This window comes from Trematomus bernacchii, unplaced genomic scaffold (genome assembly GCF_902827165.1).
Source record: "Trematomus bernacchii unplaced genomic scaffold, fTreBer1.1, whole genome shotgun sequence".
Classification (NCBI taxonomy): Eukaryota; Metazoa; Chordata; class Actinopteri; order Perciformes; family Nototheniidae; genus Trematomus; species Trematomus bernacchii.
The window spans coordinates 9,197,997-9,218,535 of NW_022987313.1; the positions used below are offsets into that span (position 1 = coordinate 9,197,997).

Consider the following 20,539-nt stretch of genomic DNA (forward strand, 5'->3'; position numbering starts at 1 on the left):
ATTCTCAGTGTGTGTGTGTGGTCCGGTGGATTGAAGGGCACAGCTGTCCAGACAAAACAACCGAAGGAATTCAGAATGACATCAGTTTTTGAACAAAAGTCAGAAGTTGCTCCGTTCTGTGGTGTAGTCAGCTGTGAGAACAAACAGCAAATCCTGAGCTCAATGTAATGATAGTGTCGGTTTCTTTTTTGTAGCGCTGCACATGGACTCACTGGGGACTAGTTTCTGTGAGCTCAACATTTGTACTTGCTTCACCTCGCCGTATTTTCACACTCTTCTTCCTCCCTGACGACCGCCCCGCTCTTGTTTTCTCTTCCTCTGAGGCTTGACAGGCCAGCGGGCGTTGGCGGGCAGAAAGAGAGAAAAAAGAGAGTAGCGGAGGATGAGCCGGAGATTTACGACTGTATGGTCCTGCCACTTTGAGGATGGAGTTTATGAATACATTGAGATTTTGTCCTCTGACGCTGCTGTCCTGTGTGCTATAGGTTACAGCACTCTACGCAAAGACACAGAGAGCCATGCCTTTTTTAATCTGCTGCAGTATGGATCATCCAGCCAGCCAACGGGGGGGGGGGGGAGGAGAGAGACAACAGAGGCTGCTGGGAGACTGACCAGTGGCCAGAAGGACTGGACTATTGTCCTGGTGCCATGGTGACTGGAACCAATCAATATTACATTAGTATGATCGTGCTATATGGATACAACTAGCTCTGTGTCTCTGTCCCACACACAGACACATGGGCTCTTAATGATAGTTATTTGATTGGGAAAGGTGCATCGAGGAGAGGGCCGACCTGACCGGGTGATGTGTGGATGTGTGGAGGGCCCCTAAGTGCTCATGAATGGCCCTAATGAGGGTAGAAAATGGAGACATAAAGAGGGAATGGGTACACTTTTCACTTTAGTCTGACATACCGTTGCTGCCCCCCAAAGCCCTTGAGGGGGCATTTGGAGAGGGTGCGACCATGCTTCAAATCCTCCTCCTCCTCTTCGGACTAATTGTTCAGGATATTGACCTTGGGAAGGAGGAGAGAACGAGGGGAGGGAGGGGAGGGAGGGGAAATCGGGTAAGGGGTTGAGGTGGCTCACAGTTCACGCCGGTTCTTTGACCTACAGAGAATTTATTCCTTCCTCACACACACACACACACACACAGTTTACAGTATTTATACTGTTTTGTGGCCATTTTGGAAGTAGGAGGGATCGAAAAAAAGGAGAGTGGCGTTAATCAAAATGCATCAATGAATGTGGCATCATAACTGCTGGAATCAATCACTCCAATTTCAGGCCTGATTTTTGCCCCATGTCATTGATTTGGAGCACACACAGCACTATTGGATCCATGCGGGAGAAAGCGAGGGTCTCTCACACACACACACACACACACACAAATAAACATCCCCACCCCCTGTCCCTTGCCCTGACCCTGATCTGTGTTAGACAAGTTCACCATCCTGTTCTTCCTCAAGTCCCAGTCAATTGGTATCAATACGCCGGACGACAGGGGCTAGAAGGGGAGTCGATGAGGGGCTGATAAGCAGCGAGAGGCTGCTTTGTTTTAGTAATGACGGCTTAAACTAACGCCCACCGGCCCTTCCGTTAACCCACAGCCTCACCTCAAACAACATGCTCTCATCAATAAAAAGGGACAGGCACAGAGTATGGACCCTCACGCAGAGCAGTGGATGATGAGAAAAAATACTTTTAAAATGTTGACTATATGCTGTGTAGAACTTTACAGGACACTTTTAGCATTGAGCCTCTGCAGGGTTTTATTTCTCAGCATTATGAAGAAATTAGAAATCTATAGGTTTTGGAGCAGTAAAACTTCCCCTTTTTTATTTTGCAAGCTGATTAATTGCCAGCTTAATGGCATTTTATAATGTTACATTAACACATTAACGATTTAATACTCTTGGTTCTGCAATGCAATATCCAAAGTTCATTAGAAGTAAATCAGATCACATTACTGATGGCGCTGTGGTTATTGAAAGTGTAATTCTGATTTATATCTCAACAAGATTATGTATTATCGGGGAAAATCAGGGATGCACCAAATGTTTTATCTGAGGTGACTGCACATGAGGTTGTTCGTCTCCAAAGTCAAAGTCAGTGCTGTGTTTTGTGTGTGCCCCCTCATCCTTCCTGCCTCCGGCTGTATGTCAGTACAATCAGCAAAAGAAGCTAAAATAGTCCTTCTCACTGCTCTGCATGCTGCTGTTTAAATAACAGATAGTTTAAATATGACTCTTATGTCACTCTCAAAAGTAATAAAAACCTCCCTGCTATGCATTTCTTCCCCCCAATTATTGATGTAGAGACATTAGCAGCACTCGGATGTCACATCAAAGGACCTGCATTGTCATTTCACAATTTTAATTGACTCATATACTCCTGCTCACAGTGTTCATTGTACAATATGTAGACAGGGTTTACATACATAACAAAGCACTACAATCACTACAATATAAAAGAGTGTTGCTGTGATGTATTTATTACATTAATATGTGAGGTGGTAGAGTCATGTTTTCAATGGATCATTGCCCCGGTTAGCATTTGAGCATAAAGACTGTTCCACCATAGCTTTGACCACTTGCTGTACGGTATGACTGCAAACAATAGCCTTTTTACTAGAAAGCCCTCCTCCTCCCCTATGACAGGCTTTTATGACGTGACAGTTGCACTATACCTCCACAATTACTTTTCAATTAGCGCGATGAACATTTCCAACACTGCGGCGCAATTATTTTATAGCCCAGTGTCTTAGCCCATTAATGGTGCTAGCAACAGCACGGGAAGTGATAAACCATCTGGCCAGGCTCCCAAAGAGATAGAGCACACTTAATGGAGTGAAAAAGTAAAAGCAATTAATGTCACATTAATATAATGATAATAATGCCTTCCCGTACAGCTCTGGCAGGCAGAGCAGGCGACTGGGACTGGGACGGCGCTTTCATAAGCACCGCTAAGCTGAGGAGAGGAGCTCTGCTGGGACTCTGCTGAAGCTCCAAACAGCTCGCAGGACGTGAAAAACAAGCTCCCTGCTCCTGCTGCTGCGACGTGAATGGAAACATTACTCCAGCCAGGGAGAACAAGTCTGAATGGAGAGGGAATCGGATATGGTAGCAGGTAGTCGATGCTGTCAGACGATTAATATGTGTGTGCATCTGAATTCTGAAAATGGCGGGTATTAAAGACTGATTCATTGCTGCAGAGCTACTATGGGATCACACAAGAAGAAAAGTCTCTTTGAATATTCATGCAATCAATTTGACTGATTATAGTTTTGGAATAATATGTTAGCATGTATGCTTGCAAATAGGTTGCAAAAGGATTTAGACTAGAGAGCCAAAGATCTCATTGCGGATGTGGACGTTTTGACCGTTTTAAAAAGGAAAACCACATGACTGCAATTACAATTTTCTTGGTGTACTTTCCTAGAAAACATGAAGGAACGTTCAAGAAGTCAGAACTTGTGTTTGTGTAGTGAAGCCACTTAGATGTGGCTAGTCCGAGCTATGGAATAATAAATCATCCATCTATGTTCACTTTGCTCACACAGCTATTGTTACCCTTGGGGTGTGCATAAACTACATGTTATGAACTTCTTTTTTTACAAAAATGGAAGATTATCTGTAATCTTATCGGGATCAGCCATAAGAAGCAGGTAAGTATAGATTATTGACTGAAGAAATCCATATTGTGCATCCCTACCAGTAAATGCATGTGTATTATTGAGGTGCGTAAATAAGTATGAGCTCAGAAGCATTGTGGTGAGTTTCATTATGTTTAAGCGTGTGTGTGTGTGTGTGTGTGTGTGTGTGTGTGGCAGCGCCTGTCTCAGGAGTAGCTCCCCTGTCCTATCTCCTGACCCCTCTGTGTTCCCGCCGCCCTGCTCTGTTTGTGTTAATTCCTCTACATCTCCAGGGTGGCTTACATTAGAATATCTTAACCACTGGGCTGCATTAGCATAGCGTGATGGATGCCGCTGAATCTCCATGCCAGATAATGTCCACATTTTGCATTTTAAACTAAGCTACGCTATGGACGTGCTATCCATTTTCACAGGGGGAAATTAGGTCCTGGTGGGAGAGCGCCTGGCACTCTGTCATCCCAAGCAAAGCTCCCTGCCCAGGTTTTATGACACCTCCGGGGCACCATACAGAGACAGGTTGAGGGTCATTGTCTAGCACTGGTCAGCTGTGATGTCACCTAAACACTTAGTAAACTTGGGTGTCAGTTTACTGCACTTGTTTGTTTTTTTTAAAAGCTTGCCAAAGTTGGGGATGGAGCACTTGCGTTTCCGCGCATCCGCCATCTTTCTGCCACACACGTTTTGTTTCCTTTCATGGAGTTATTTTCGAGTGAAGCGTGTTAAATCATGCATAATTTCCATTTTAATCCGAATAGTCAGGCAGACGACTTGTGTGCATATGTCTGCGTGCAGCCAGACTGCCTTGGCTGTGAGGGAGTGTTGATTTCCGTTACAAGGCTGTCGCGGCCCCCGGCAGTTGATCAATAGGAATAAATCAGTGGGCCCCTTTATGTGACATGAGATAGTTGTACATTTATAAGCCTCTTTATGAGATAAGATCTCAACACTTGAGCTCGAGTCATACACAAGGAAACACACTTACGCGTGGAGAGCCAGGTCCTCGCTGCTTATTAAGCAACAGAATAACTGCGTGTCTGTATACTTTGCCCGAGGTGGGATGTTCCTCAATAAATATCCACATACAGGTTATTATTTTGTATCCTTATTGGCAGCGATAACAATACTAAGATGGGGAATTACCAATAGCAAACCTTTAAATCCGATTGTAGGAAACAAATGAAAATGCTATTGTTTATACAAGCCCTGTATTGTGTTAGACTAAAAGAGCTCCAATGTTTGTAGCATATAAAAACACTATCCATATGTGTGCAATTTGAGGCTCATTGATTTGTCGTCTCCTTGCTTTTCTCTTCACACAAGCATGAAAGGCATTGCTGTGCAGGCTAGTAATTCTGTAATGTTCTGCTAATTACGTTTGACTAATTATGATCCTTTTATATGGCAATATAAGCTGGGAGTTTCCCCCCTTATTACGATATAGGTCTTCGCCCTGCTTCATTGATCATGATTTGATACCGAGGCCTCCGTTTTCTGTTTATTTTCTAATTAAATATTAGCTTTAACCACTTTGGGGGGAGATAATTAAACTATTACAATACCCCCCACTCCCCTACCCCACCCATTGACCGCTCAAGAATGTGATCAAGTGAGACTCAAGCTTTAATTAGATGCTTGGACATTAGTGTGCCTTTTTTTTTTTCCAGGTTAGGAAAACCAGGCAGGATGCTTTCAACACCAAGCACATTGACTGAGCTCAAATTACATCCGCCTTTAAGTAGCGGATTGATTGGGGAAGGGGAGGCTGTCTTTACGAGCTAAGTGTTTCTGAATAGAGCTGCAGCACATACCTCCTCTTGTGTCCTTTCACGTGCCCCATAAAGAGAGCTCTGGAATGGAGTGTGGACTATGTGAAAAACAGGAGGGATAATTTAACAACACACGTGTAGATGAAAAGGAGGGGGGGGGGGGGGGGGGGGGGAGTGCGCCGTGGCAAAGACAGGATGTCTCAACAGAGAGGAAAAGAGAGGAGTGTGCAGAGAAAGGTGTATGTGTGTGTGCAGGAGAGGGGGGGGGGGGGGTTGGAGGTGGAAAGCAAAGTGCCACTGCGCTCTCTTTCTCTTTCTCCACACATGATGGATAGCAACAGTAGGGAGAACAAAACCAAGCATTCCTCATGCTGTCACCACAATGAAACAGGGACATAACAGGATTTGGTCACAATGCGAGCGGAGCACTTCAGAGAGATGCCAGGCCATCATGCCACTTCTACTGGAAGTCAAAGACTCCATCCATCACGTAGAACGTCCCCTTAGCATTTGACTGGGGCTGGCGCTGCTGTCTTCCCTGGGACTTCCTGCTCCAACACACCAGTCTGCGTGATGAATTTATTGCACTGGCCATTGTTTTGCTGGTGTTGTTCTTTCATTGAGTTGTTAGTTGGAGTGTAGAGCATTTAATTTCCTATCTGAGATGCCATGAAAATGCACTTAAGTACAAGGTTAAGCCTATTTGGATGATTATCAGGATAATACTAATTAACCTGAAAATCATTACATGTCATTTGCATATTGTCCCATGCATAGACCCAACAGCAGCTTAGCTTAGCGTTCACACAGGGAACACAGGCAACATTTATTGTAGATCCATTTGTCCAAAGAAAAAAAATCATTACAATCTTAACCAGAAAGCAAACACAATGATTTAGCAAAAGCTCAAACTATTTGTTGTAAGCCTTCAGACCCAAAGAAATTGAATTATTTTTACTATGTTTAAAATGTTCTCAAATAATTGTTGGTACTCTATGCTGACCTTCAGAATAAAACTGAATAGACACATCAGAGGTAGGGACTTATCTGTCTCTGCATCATCACAACTGCAATGTTAATAATGCAGCCCCTTGCTTTTACCATTACATCTTATTTTATTGGTTAATACCTCTTTATTATGGGCTGTATTCTACATCCAGGGAGCGCAGGGCTAGCAGGTGTTCCTCCTGTTTTCAGTGCTAAAAGATCAGCTCTATCTATAGTGGTGGGCTGTGCTCCTGCCTGTAACGTGAAGCCCACCAAACGACTACACAATACGAAGACTAGGTGGGAGGACAGCGTTTACAATCAGGCTCTTGAATGGCTGGCACCAGGTGATAAACATGATTGTGTAATGCTCCTGAATGTGATAATGTGAATATTGTGCTGTGACGAGCGGCGGTGGGGGCAGGTGGCTGTTGAGGGGGGGGGGGGGGGGGAGAACTAGAAAATGAGGGATTGGAGGAGGGGATTGTTGAAGGGGGAGTTGCATTCTCAAAATTAAAAGTTGTAGCCTATTAGTCTGTGTTTGGTAGCTGAGCACGCGCCCATGCCTAACACGGCTGCTAATAGGAAAAGATGTGTGGAAGTGTATGATTTATGGTTGCACGCAGGCAGGGGTGGAATAATTTGGTGCAGAACGGGTACTTACTGAATGGCAACAACTCGGCTACTTATCCGTACTTTCTGGTGATAAATTAGCTCTTGTTTAAAGTAGCCGGAGACCCATTTTTCATTTTGATTACTACACTTGATATCTCTTTCTTTCTTACTCTCTCTTTGTCAGCAGTGGTTGCTTAGCATTTGTGTGTATGGTTTGGGTTATGTGTTTGTGTGTAGTCAGCCCAGCCGCTGGCCCTGGCCTTAACCCCTCGTTGACTGCGGTGGCCACTGCAGCACTGTCCCATGTAAAAACATGGTAACGTTGTTAATTGTGAGGAGACAAAATATGGCCAGAGTGACATGGCTTTTCTCATTGACCGTGAGCTGTCCTGCTGCCAGCTGGATGCAGGGCTCCTGTCAATCAGCGACCGACCCCTGCCGGGACCTTCCCTTGCTCAGACAAGGTTCCCATTGATCCCTCCGTCGCCCCTCTGACAGGAAGCAGCCTCAGTGGGGGAAATAAGCAGGTGAAATATTAAGTTATAAGTCAGCTTCCAATCAATAAACAGAGCCAGGAGCGGGAAGGGGCAGGGCCAAGTCCCCACAGCGGGAGCCCTACCAGCCGGGGGGTAATGCGATTGAGGTCTGTGGATCACCCCAAAGACCTGCAGGCAGAGCCCAAACCATCCCTCCACTCCCTGACTGGGGCCATCACACCGAGTCCACTGCCAAGTCCTACAGCGCTGGCTGGCACTCGCTCTTATTGTCCTCTGTTTGGCACTGCCACCCATGCCAGTGCCCAGGCAGCGCTGGACACTCTACAGACGGCATAAATAAAACATATGAAAGCTGTAATGAGAAAAGAGCTTCAGGGCCAGCAGAGCCAAAGAGCAGCGCCTATTGATATACACAGATAGAGAGCTCCACAGAGTCCAGTACAATTACAGCGACACAGGGCTTTAGAGCCAACAGCTCCACCCTTAGTTCTCACGGAGAGCTGCAGCGTGACATTGATCACATGTCAGCATGCGTCTCAACTCCATTGTCCTGAGTAGTTTGTTTGAACCGGTGAATCTCTGGCCCCGGGGTTGGATAGCTTGGCAGGTGTCAGCGGTTATCTTGGCCTGTCTTCTGTGGACAGGACAAGTGAGGAGGTGGTGCCGAGCCCCTGTCAGCCCCCTCCCTGTTAGGCCTGGAGGGGGCAGGGGCAGGGGCGTGGGGGCAGCAGGGCAACTCAAAGAAGGCCCTTTTTTCCTGCAGGGCACATCTCCGGGGCCGAATCCTCCAGCCCCCCCCCCCCCCTCCGTGCTCGTGCTGCTGACTGACAGCTATCTTCCAGCTGCGGGACATGCACCCCACCAACCCACCGCTGATAAAATGTTAATGTAATTAACAGATAATGGCTGTTGTTTTTAGCTGTCAATACTCAGACTGGGAAGGGATAAAGGATTGGAGCTGCACAAAGTCACATTCAGATATCTGCCAGCCATTGTAGAATTCAATTATTTCGGCAACACTACCCCCACCTGTATTCAGCTACTAACCTCCATCCAGTGCCCCCGACACCTGCCCTTATTGCATAGAGGCAAACATCTGATTGTCTTCATGGGATATTGACAGCATTTCCATCTGGCCTGCTGTTTGAGCCAGCTGTTTAGGGAAGACAAGATTGTTCTCTGGCCATCCATGGTGAACTTTTTTTTTATATTCAGCCATGTCTTCCTACTTGCAGCTTTGAGATCATAAATCATGGAACTGAGGCAGGCCGCCTTAGGGCTCCTCTCACCTCGGACAGCACGTCGGACACAGACGCACCTAGCCAGCCAGCCGGCCCGCCACAAGACAAATGTATTTATATTTGTAACCAAAAACACAACGCCTATCAGGACATGGCAAGCGCTTTTTTGGACATCGGGCTGCCTGACTATTCTGGTATTTTAATAAGTATCAAGCCCAAACAAGATTAGGCACTTCCAGTTTACGAAATGTCAGTGAAGGCAGCGCTATCACTCATAATAAATGGGCTTATGCAAACACTGGGGTTTTTGCCATGCATAAGAGCTTGTTTGGTGTGCACCACGGTGATGCTGTATGCTGATATGCAATTATTCTAAAGAGTATCAAAGTTCAGGTGTGAGTCTACCATCTTGTAGAGCGGCGGGGGATGCTCTGAGCAGCTACAGATTACCCAAGGAATATTCCATGAATAAAGAGGAAAAAACTTGGGACGATAAGGGGGGAGCTTGAGAGTATGATAAAATACATTCCATAATGGATGGTGCTCTGTGTATTCATATTTTGTTTTTGGTCCAGCACTATAGCTGATATGAGTGATTATTCTCAGCCCTACCCTCAGCTGGATTTGGGCTTAACGATGTCAGACTGGAACTCTGATCAGTCCATCTCAAGTGTTTGTGCCCCTGCTCCCTAATTAACCCAGTTTGTATGTGCTAATGACACCTAATTATCATTTGTGTAACAAGATTGCTCTCATTGCCATAATGAGAAAAACTCCTTCAAATGTTGCACCGCTTACAAGCGGGTTTCTGCCGTTATTAGCGGAGTGTTTATGCAATCACATCTAATTGAAGTGTTAATTAAATCAGGAATACCATTTTGCCAAACAAAGAGGCTAAGTAGTGGGAGTTGTGCAAAAAGGCTAACACCCGTTTCCCCTACCAACAGTCACTGTAGGTAACCCTAAAAACCACAACGCCTTCAGCCCCACCTGCACCCCCCTCCCCAGCAGCATCCACACCAGAAGAAGAGCCAATCAGGGTTGATTGGCACTTTGACCGGCTAGTGAGATGAGGCGCCTTCCTCCCACTGCTTCAATGTAATTGCCATGCACAAGAAGGTGGGAGGGCCGCGGGTTGTTGACCTTGTTCACATGTCAATAACAACGTAACTCTGGACAGGGGTGATCTCAGGTGACCAGATACACACAGGACAAAAGGAATTATCAGTAGTCAGCAGGCAGAGGAAGAACGCATTATAAGCATATTAAGTAGATTGACATGTTTAGATTTTCTCTCGGATAATCAGTGTTGGAAACGTAAATAACTAACAACTAACTACATAGTTGTTCAAATGCATTACATAATACATACATTATTATATTTTAATAGTGATTCAAGTGGTGAAATCACATTTTTGACATTTTATTTAAACACAAGACTTTTGTGTATTATTATTTGTTATTCTGTATTGTATACATTGTCATTTTGATTTTTTTTTCCAGTAGCTTTACTGTAGTTAAAACAACTACATTTTCCTTAATGTGGCTTTGCTGTATTTTAACTTCTTCCAGTGTGAAGTTATTGGTAACTTGCAAAGCTAGTCTTATCATATCATGATATAGGCTTTATTATGACTTGCTGTGAAAGAAGCTTCACACACTTGTTTTTGTAGGCTGAGAGGGAACCGTTGCCTACTCCTTTCAAATACTTGCTGAAGTCAGAGTAAGGGAGATTATAGGTTATGAATTTATATTATGTATTATCATATTATCATATTATGAGTCATGGTAAAAGCTTTAAAATAGCGGTTGAAGATAAAATAATGTGACTTTTACTCATGGGTTTGCAAACATCCTAAAAAAAGGAAAAATCTATTTTTCTTTTAGCTATTATGAACAACAAGGGTAGAGGGTAGGGCTGCTCAATTAATCGTATTTTAATCGCAATTACGATTTTGGCTTGCAACTATTCGAAATAAAACGATTTTTTTTTTTTTTTTTTTTTTTCAGTTGAATTATACTTAAAGTTCAGGGTAATCAACTGTTAAAAACATACTGTTCACGTTTTTTTTTTTCAATAAATGGATGTTTTCAAAGTAAATGGATAATCGTTTTTAATAATCGTGATATCAATTATTGACCCAAATAATCGAGATTATGATTTTTGCCATAATCAAGCAGCCCTAGTAGAGGGGCTGCAGCTATTGTAAAGATGCTTTTATCAGCTAAATGTAGTCAAATACTGTAACTTCACATATAAAGATATTGTGTTTTTCAAAATCCTATTTGAAGCACAAAAGACAAACTATTCCAATTTACTATATCTTTTAAAATAAGCCCAAAGTCTTTGGTTAATATATCAACTGAGCATCTGTGCATAAACTGAGGAAAATAGACAAGCTATTGCTCCTAATATATCAATCATAGAAGCCCATGTTTAAATCAGTTATCTAAAGCTACTCTACCATTTTCATTTGGAGATGAACCCCATCATTGCCCTATTTTGGTTCATTAACTATAAAATTGACATAAATGGTTATGTTTCCTTAACCTTTTGACGTAATAAATGTTAATACATCAAGTATACTGTGGGGCAGAACCTGAACGGTACAAAATATAAAGAATAGTCAATTAACCTTTTGATGCATGTACCAAACAAAAATGACCTTACAACAGTAAATAACCTACATTTAAAAAGGAAATAAATCAAGTCGGTCAATCCGAATAAATCTACCAATAAAGGCTAGTTCGATCTGAATATCTCCAACAAAAATTATGAATAAATACCTTTTTTTTTTTTTAATATCCGAAACAGTCGAACAATAACATAAAAAATCCTCACTTACATTTCTTAAACATCAACATTTTGTATTAATCTTTACGGAAAAAAAAGATTGTGTTGCATCTACGTTATTAGTTTTGTTTTATTTCAAAGAAATCTAATTAATGTAAAGGTAAAATGCCCTTTATATCAACCCGTATGCCTACATAACATGTAAAGACAGAATGAATGGATTAATCCAGTAAGTGTTGGAGCTACAATCAGTTTGCATACTTATCCCCGCTCTGCTCTCGCCTTTCACTGCCTCAGTAGGATGATCCATTTCTCTCCTCTGTCTTTACGTTCCTATCCCCCTCCTCTCAATCTCATTTCATACCCCAGTCATTATGTCTCTCCCCCTTCTCCCATCCTGCTCCCGAACAGGACCCATTGGCCCTGATTAATCTGCTGCATTTGACTTAATGAGAGGTCATTCACATATCTGATCACAATGGCTACAGGAATCAATGATAGATGGCCACTTGGCAGAAATACTGAGGTGCTGAAAAAAACCAACTGAAAACTATATTACACATTCCTCCTCTGCACTGTGTACCCAAGTGTGTTGTTATAGCCTGTGTAAAATATCTATTTCTAACCTTTAAAAAGCTCAGAGATAGCTTCTTTTCACTTCTCTGGTATTATTGTCCATGCCTGCAACTCAACTGTGCTATTTAGATTCTCAGTTCAACACTATTGAGTCGGATAAGGTGAGTGTTGTGACTGAAATATGTGTTTGTGTGTGTTCAGATTAGATACACAATAGGTCAGTCAATAACATAGTATTGTGATACACACATCTGGAAAGAGAGACATATAGCAGGTGCGCACACACGCAGAAAAAACCTTCAGTTAGGAGATTATGAATTGATTTCTTCCGCCCTATAAAGCCCATGTCTTCCTCGCTGAATGCAGTAATGTGTCCACTTGACCTTTCTTGGTGGGCTCCTTTCTGGTGAATTGACTTCTAAGTGTTTGGCCCTGGCCTTTTCAGCACTGTGGGTGTCCTCCGTCTGCAGTGTGGCCTGGCTGGCAGACATCAGCGGCCTGTCAGCACATCACGCTGCCCGTACCAATGCAAACGTACTCGATCTCACGCGCACAAACACAACTGCGCCGAACTGCTGATACAGAACGTAGAAGGCCTCAAATGAGAACAATGTGTCCATCTCTGGCCATGACAATGCATGCAGCTTTTTAGAATTGCACACGTGTTGCATGAGATCACCTCTTGACATTTTACTTAGTTGACCTACAGCATGTAGCCTATTAAACTGTACGGTATATATAGTTCTACACAGCAGACTAGCCTGTCACACACCCATTCCACCACATTATGCAGAGTGAGACATGTGTATAGAGTATTTGCTGCCATTGAATTTCCTGGTCTTTGTCCAAGTGCCATCTCTGGCCCATGGAGTGTGGTGGCAACGAGACTGGTCAGTGACACCGAGGTCCCGGGCATCTGAACTAGCATCTGTTGTGGACGGCAGCAGCACAGCGTCCGCCCTGTCCTCGCTGTTGGCCCGACACCATCCCACACTATCCGCTGTCTGTCACACTCGGCGCCCTGCAAAGTTAATTGTGAACTGGAGTGGCGCGTTGGGGCCCTCTCGCTAAGCAGCCCCTAATGACAGGCAGAGAGACAGCTACACATGTTCGCTGGCTCTCCCTCTGGAGGAGGCTACAGATAGCGCTCCGGCACAGACACTGACCTGTCACAAAGCTGTCAGCAGCCAGCCTGTCAGCCATGCAGCCCAGCACGCAGCCCAGCTATCCCAGGTGCTCGGCTGACAATCTCAACACCCTGTTCTGTCGGCTGCTCTGCCAAGCCTGCTGCCGCTAAGATCCATTAAGGCTTTATTCAAAGCTGTATTGGGCACTTCATTATCAACACACCTAAGAGGGTGTGGGACACACATAAACAGCACTTCCCATGCTTTGAATTGCTGTCCCGAGTCTTCCAGAGTCGCTGTTGTTCAGTCATCTTGTACTCTGGTGTTACATTTTCTGAAAACTCCCGTGTTCCACTTGGTGTCCCTTGTTAAGATGACTCCTGAGGTGTGCGTTTTGTGTTTATGAAGGATTCTCCTGGTAGTGCAATGGAGCTCAGTACAGACGTATGGAACACATGTGCTAATATCTCCTCATAGGAGCCCAAATGAGCCATTACAGGAGCTAATCTGACAGGCATACCACATTCAGTTCCCCATCTGCCAGCCGCGGTGCTGAGAGCCACGGTGTGTTCCTCCTGAGTGCAGGCCGGGATGGATGGGCCAGATGGAAAACACCCTACTTTAGACGCAAGCCACTGACCATGGATGCAGAGAGATACAGGGAGTAAGAGGACGACTGAGAGCAATGACACTCCACGGATGAATCACCTGGTGAAGTTTGGGAGAATCAACATCCACTTCAGCACTGTAGTTGTTATGTGAATTACTTTTCCAGAAAGCTGTGGTACCATATCTAATGTTGGCCTTCTGCCTCTACCCCTTCTATACAGTTTCTCGGGTTCTTCCACACGCATAACCCATGGAGAGCAGGAGGGGAAAATGTGGAGGGAACAAAGGGGCAATATAGGCTGCTGCCTACCTCTTGGGGAAGAAGACATATAACATTAATGGTATCCGTTAACATCTCCTTAACCCCAATCCCCCTTGCTTGCCGAGCACCTCCCATTCCCTTCTTTTCCCCCTGCAGCCAACCGCAACCCACTCACAACCCCACCATGGTCCCCTCTACCTCCACCCCCCCCCCAGGCTCTGCTCCCTGGGGGCCTGTTTGTTTCCCTGCCAGGGGCACAGGCGGCGGAACACTGATGAGGTGCTCAGGCCACCGTGAAATGTGCCATAACCTGCCAGCGCAGGGGCCTGGTGAGATTGCCGTATTTACTTTTTAATCTGGCCGCCTTAATACATGCGATAAAAACTTTGTCACATTAGATGGTGACAGATGGGCCCGGAGATGTTATTACTGGTCGGGGGAGGCAGAGGGGAGATGGTGTTGGGAGGAGCGGGTGTGGGCTGGGAGCGCAGGGCGGCGGGGTGGAGGAGAGGGAGAGAGGCAATGCCCCCAATCACGATAATTTTTCATCACCCCAATTACATTGTTGAGTGCGTCTCGGCGGTGGCATGTGCACACCCAGCCCTGGTGCTGGGTAAAGAGCGAGGCAGGGAGACATAAATAAAGATAAAATGAGGTGCCCTAGGTCTTCTATCCCGCTGACTACTCCTCTGCCATCTCTCCAAACTGATGGAGGCCCCGTTTAAATGAAGGGTAAATCTTATTTAGATAAGAGAACTGAACTGCTGCCCGGGAACGAGAGCATCATTGTTTGTTACTGATGGTTGGAGAGGTGGAGGGGAGGAGGCAGGGGGAGGAGGGGAGAGGGGCTGGTCTTTGCATGTTCTTATGCTATAAGAGAGATTGAATGTTGTTTGTGTGTTTGCAGGCAACTACACACAGAGAATATCTGTCACTATACAGATAGACAGGTATGGTTTGTGCATGCAAGTCCCCTGGTAATAAAATCACATCGTAGTATATCCATCCTTATGTCGTTTCCTATCGTGCAGCTCTTTGATCGTGTATTGCATGAAAAACAATATCAAACTATATCTGTTGTTTATGGCTTTTCTTGATAGCTGAACATCACAATGTGTGTGTTTGTGTTTGTTGCACAAACATTTAGTTTGAGCCATTGAACACACAGCACTCAGCTGCCTCGAGCAGCACAAGTTTAGCAATTGTTTTCCTTTTTTTAATTGCAGTGGAAATGAAATAAGAGTGTTTGTGACATGAGTGCTGCAGGTAATGAGAGCCTGAGAGCAGCTGGGAGGCTACGGGTCTGCGTGCGCATCATTAGGAGCTCAGAGGCTCCCAGGCTCCACGCTAGCGTAAGCCACTAATGAAAAGAATGTAGTCACAGATCTCATTTTTCAGGCAATTCTTGTGTAAACTGGAGATTTTCCAGTGTATGCACAGTGGAACAGGGGGCCCCACATAAATCACACAGGCTGGCTGCCTCCAGTAAAGAAAGAGGGGGTTTGAAGCACATGCTAACCACGCAGACATATGCTGCAGGAAACTGGAAATCTGCAGTGGCACAGCCAGAGAGGCAGCCACTCACAGCACCTACACCTGTCTACACCCCCACCCACTTCTCCCCATCTCTTCTAGCTCTCTATCCATCTCCACTGTGCTGTCCAACAGCCCAACCCCCACCCTCCCCCACTCTAACATCCCCCTCCTACCCGCAGGCAAACCAACCAGCAACGCCTGCATGCAAGCCATTGAAATGGGTCATTTTTTAATTAAATACAATATTAATTACTGCGAGCATCATTACCGATATGTGAGATTTGACTAATTAGTGTAATAGTTTTGGAGTCACGCTCATTAAATATGAAAATTACAGCAGTAGAAAAGATTGCTTCCGTGATCAATCTTGTATGGACAGAGAGGAAATGATTTAGAGAATAGCTTTTATTGTACAATTAACTCCATTACAACCTGCCAGACAAGAATAAAGACAGCAGGGAATTTGGTCGGTGTTAAGAGTTTCACACAAGTGCTGCCTTTGGCTGCTGGCTCTCTCTCACTTCAAATGCAATCTTTTACCTGTAACTCGATGAGACACTTGCCAAAGCATACAATACCCTCCAGAGGAGCCGTAGCCTCATCACCCACTCAATTAGGACAGCTGCTAAATGGAAGACTTGTTGATCTCTTCTAGTTGACACCCTCAGAGCTACTTCTACTTTAGTGTGGCAGATTTGCACTAAAAGAAAAGCCGGCCATTGTCATCCGACAACACACAATTATTCTAGTGAATTTGACACATTTTGAGCTTCATCTGAGCTGTTGATGCTCTGGCACTGATTTTCACCATCACTAGAAGATGAGAGCATTGACATTAAAACAGATTAAATTTTCACACTGAGTGTAGAAAAGAGAAAATGTAAGTTTTCCAAAAGCTATTATTCTACAAAATGAAAATGTCCTCATGCTACAAATAGAGTATGGACGGTCTCCAAGGTGGCCAGTGGGCTTCACTGTTGTTTGTGTGTATCCGGGTCTCTCTCCACTGCTCTGGTAAACACATGAAATAGGAACACAGCCAGTGCATAGGAGCTGAACAGAGCTCCTCTATGTCCTCACCATGTGTACGACTAAACACTGAGATAGAAATTGGCCCCTTTGCTGGAGTGCGTTTTGTGTGTTTAGCATATCAAAGCTGTGAAAATAACCATGTTTGCATTGCCTCTTCTCTTTCCAGGTGGTCTATCATATCTGGGCCCTCAGACCGGATGGCACGCACTGTGTGTGTTGATCACTGTGGCATCTGGGTAAGGGGAACACCCCTGGCTGGCATGGCAAGTGTGTTATAGTTTCAACACAAGTGATGGCAGCCATGACAAAGCAAACAAGACGCGAACCTCATTCAAATTATGCTGCTTTTTTTTTTTATACACAAATTGCAATAGAAAATGCCATCAGGTACAGTGCAAAGCATGCCCTTGGAATTATTATAAAAAGTAAATACAAAATAAACTATGTATCTGATCTAATATAATTATTTGATAAATGATGAAAACACTAGATGAATTAGCTTTTCTAATGATTATTAAAAGAATGTATGTAATGCATTGATTCTACTTAATTGTTACCACCTAATTCTAAATAGGTCATATTTTTAAAAGGTATTAAAATAAATGTTTTTTTAATGTAAACGTTTGTAACAATGCACGTTATACACATCACTTCATATCCACCCCGTCATGAAACTCTCCATCGTTTATGACCTTGTGTCGTGAATGTCTTTGTGAACCTCTGCTGGTATACGTATGTACCATAAACATTTCCCCCTCTTTGAATATATGCAATAATCCTATCTCCAGCCACATGAATACCGGCCCTCCATATTATTGTAATGCTAACCTCCAGACTGCATGCCTGATAGCCAATACTTTATCACAGCTTTGCCTTTTTTATGGGTCTGGTGTCTCTTTAAAATGATTGCCCCTGTTTTGATCTGATTAATTTTGTGTGAGCACAAACAATTACTTTTCATCTTTATCTGCTCAAGGAATCACCCCTTTTTATGGGTATCATTTATTACAGGTGGACAGCTACTTGTTTATTAGAATTTCAAGCAGTCTATCGCAGCAGAGATCTCCCGCGGTCTATATTTACATTTCAACTTCAGCTAAACAGGCATGACAAGCACACATAGCAAAGGGCCGGCCGTGGCCACACTTCATTTTCATATTTCCTCTTCGCAGGCCAGACGGACTGGACTTAATGCAAAAGTTCCTGACATGGTGGCAGAAGGTGCTGAGCAGGAGGGAGAAGAGGAGAAGAGAGATGCAGACAGAGAAACTGAGAGAGCGAGGAAGCAAGAGGGAGAAACAGAGAGAAGGGGATGGAGGGAGTAGGTTGACTAAGTATGTGTTTGAGCTTTCAGGTGAGTGTCCATCATTCAGGGAAAGAGGATGGGTTCATGGCCTTTGAAATCCACCCATGGCAAGGGGGTCTTCACAGTGAATATAAATATATGTGTGTGTGCCACGGCCAGGGCCACTCTTGACAAGCCAACAGCTGTTAATTATGAATTGGCCTGCAGAGAGGAAGACAGGCTGGTGAATATGCAGAGCTGAAGGTGCGCGCAGAGCCCATGCAACACAAGTGTCAGACCCCCACTGCACCCGGAGTGGCAGGGGTTGACCTGGGTGTCAATCACTAGCACCGGCCAAGCAACAGGACAGGGATTGCTTGGAATTGACCCAAAAAACTGCAGTTTGACTCGCATGGAAATTAACTTTCTTATTTAATGGTGGCAATCTAAAGTAAACTATAGTCACCTCTTTCTGAAAAACATTGGGATATTGGAAATATATTTTTTTATAAGTATTTAGTCTGAACCAAAGCAGACTAAAATGCTTGAAAATTAACAAAGGCTTACATCCACTGATGAGAAAATCTACTGAAATCTATTGACAGGGCTGGAAAGAGTATGGGAATACTTTACTTGAGTAGAGGTAATGTTGATTTAAAGACTATTGTACACAAATAAAAGTCAAATTATTTAAGTAAACAATTTGGTCAGTATAAATGACAGAGAGTTTCATTAACACTTCATTACACAACATACCGGGGAGCCCTTATATCCAATCCAACGATATATCAGATCATGATATTTGTTTAAATAAATATGCACTTTGCAGCCTGTGCCCATAACTGACCTCTGTGCAGCCTTAAATGCACAAGAAAAAAGAGACTCAATTCAGACAATTAAACAAAAATGCCATAGATAAAGAGTCTATAAACAACGCAACGGGTGCAAAAAGAAAAACCAAGCCACATAAATGAAATAACATTTCTTGGAATCAACATCAGAATAGAACATAATCACCGAACACAACACAGAGTACAAAATATACCCTTCATAGCAGCTGAAGGAAAAAACAAACAAATAACATAACATTCTCCTGTGGGGAGCAAGTGTGTTGTTGTAGCCTACTCACCTGTCTGAAGGAGAGTCTTGTGCACCATGAAGGTTCAACGTATTCAGTTCCCAAAGTGTAAAATATCCAGTCCACTCAGCCTCTCGGTCCTAGTACGCAGTCTCTGTCTCCTAGTGTGTCCCTTAACTTTTTCAAACATGTTGAGCTGAAGTGTCACACACCTCATCACAGGTAAAAGTTCCTCAGTTAAATCAGAAGTCACCGCTGGAGGATCCATCATGAGCACGTTAGCATTTAGCATGTTAACCAGACCACGCACACACCTGTTGGGTGAGTTAGAGTTGTATCACTGGGCTGTGGAATTGTGAATAAGGTAAGTTATACAACATTTGTCTTTCTTTTTTTTATACCAATGAAAAAGTGTAATGTTTAAATAAACATTAACTTTTTTCATTGTTATAAAACATTTATATTGCATCTCTGCAGGCTTACTAGTGCGTACAAACGGCTAGCCCTGCCCCGGCACAGGTGCGTCTTCGTCCCCCACAACCTGTAGCCTTCAGTCAGTGAAGCTAGGCTACTTAGCCGCTTCTCCACCAGCGTGCGGGCACTGCGGGCCTCATGATTTAAAACCGTCTACGTGTTCAGCTATCGCTAGGATATACCGTAGTCCCGCAGTTTGACTACTGCGGACTACTGCGGTGAGTGCGTCGAGTACCCCGACGCACTCACCCATTTCACGGGAGTGGAGAGTCGGAGCCGGAGGCCTCAATATGAGGTACAATGTAGCCTACCAAAGACCGACTGCAGACGTTTCAGAAAAGAACTGCATTGGAATTAACGAATTGGCTTGTTGTTGCTTTTTCTTACCTTCGTTTGGACTGAAGTGTTGGAGCCCTTTACGGCGATGCGGAAAATTATGTTGGATGCTCGGTGCAAGAGAGCAACCCAGAGAAAGACCACCGTTGGCTGAGCAACTGGTAATGTCCCTATAATACAGTTGAAAATAATGACAAAATAAAAGTTTGGGTAATTAGCTTTTACAACTGTAAGAGAGGGGAGCTTATACTAAGATCCTTTGGGCAACTTATGTAAAAGTACTAATAACACAGTGAAATTACTCCACTACAAATACAAGTCCTGAACATCTTTTCTAAGTGTCACCGGAGTTCTGCCCTCCTGCGGCTACAGAAACCACAGCAGCTTAATTTCTGCTGCAGCAGCAGATTTGCTACATGTTATTTTTTTCCAGGGTTTTTAAAAACGCCTATGACTTTTACCCTTGTGAGGATTCGACTCGAAATGTAGGCCTACAGTAGGTGACTGAAGATGGAAAGGTCTCCAGTAACATTTAATGTTTTAAGTAAATAAATACTCAAATTAGGTGTCACAAGAAACATTGTGTTACAGTCACAACAGTAAACGTAGCCTATTTTCAACCTCCACTTTCCACCCCTGTCTGCCATTTAAAGTATAGGTTATTGTTGC

At 44.0% G+C, this 20,539-nt stretch overlaps 1 long non-coding RNA gene across 1 annotated transcript in view; it reads right to left on the minus strand.

Moving 5' to 3' along the window:
• The window catches only part of LOC117477585, a 30,303-nt gene extending 10,278 nt beyond the window's left edge, over positions 1-20,025 (minus strand). The window contains exons 1-2 of the long non-coding RNA XR_004555363.1: positions 19,922-20,025; positions 19,112-19,374 (exon numbers count right to left, since the gene is read on the minus strand). This is a non-coding gene — a long non-coding RNA (uncharacterized LOC117477585). The remainder of the gene's footprint in view (positions 1-19,111; positions 19,375-19,921) is intronic.
• Between the last annotated feature and the right edge of the window lie 514 nt (positions 20,026-20,539).